The following is a 1,209-nucleotide window of genomic DNA, read 5'->3' on the forward strand; positions in this document are numbered from 1 at the left end:
CACCGTTGTAGTCTATGCAGCACAGAGGCTGGAACCCTCTGGGTGACACTTGCAGCAGCCACCCGGACGCACCCTTAAGAACACACGCCGGAAGTGCGCTCGCCGCCATCTTGGTAAAGGCGCGGGGCAGGGATGGTGGGAGGAGGCATCCCGGAGGGAATTCCTGTAGGAGGTTCGCGATCCTGCGGTGGAAGAGGAGCATGGGAATGTAGCGCGACCACGCCCTGCAGAAAGGGTTTGAAGACCTCGTCTTGGTAAAGAGACCCCTGAGCGTGGATTTTGCCTCTGCTCACGGAGACCCCCGTACCAAGGTGGCTCTTGTATTCGGCTGGACCGTGGCCGGGAGAGCGAGCGCCCCCTCGGGCCGGGGGGTGCCGCCAGGCTTGACCTAGAGCCAGAGCCCGTGCCGAATTGAGGCGAGGGGTGGTCCAGGGCGCCTGTCTCCACACGCCTTACGTCGGGTGGAATTTGAGCCTTGGCCCGGGCTCTTATTCCCTGAAAGAAGGCTTGTTCGGGGTGTAGGGCACAGGGTGTACCAGCCCTTTGGACTTCCTGTGTGCCTGAGGTTGGTCCCAGTCTAGCCTACTGCTCATTTCCTGAGCAGAGCTTAAGGTGCTCTCTCACTTCCCCTTCCAGTGCTTTTCCCTCTCCTCCCACCCGTCCGCTTCCAGGTTTTAGATGATTAGAATCGAGATGCCGTGCCTCTTCTCAAAGGGGTTGGTTTGCACAGGATGTTCAGGCTCCAAAACCAAAGCAGTGAATCCTCAGGGGAGACATTTCAGACCAGTGCGGAGATATTATAGGGGTAAGGGAAAAGGGGTATACAGTAGGAGTAGATGGGCTCTCCACAGAGTCAGACAGAGGCCCGCTTGGCACTCATCGCTAGGATATAGGTGAAGCCAGTCTGGCTTCAGATCTTTGTGACTCTGAACTTGGGGAGGGACTCACTGCTCCAGGAAGTCAGGTCAAAGGCCATTGAGATGCTTTGATTCAGTCTGCCCCCTAGTAGCCAATTACCTCAGATCATTGGAGAAATAAAACCTGATCAGAACATGTGGAAGAAAGCAGAGGCATTATTTTGCCCCAGGACTCCAGATTGAATTATTTACATATATTTCAGGATCTAAACTTTGCTTCCAAAATTGTTATGGAGGAGTGAATAGAAATTGAGAGCTGAAGGCTGGGTAGTCAAAAAGTTCTTAGCCTTAT

Source organism: Capricornis sumatraensis, chromosome 16 (assembly GCF_032405125.1).
Source record: "Capricornis sumatraensis isolate serow.1 chromosome 16, serow.2, whole genome shotgun sequence".
NCBI lineage: Eukaryota > Metazoa > Chordata > Mammalia > Artiodactyla > Bovidae > Capricornis > Capricornis sumatraensis.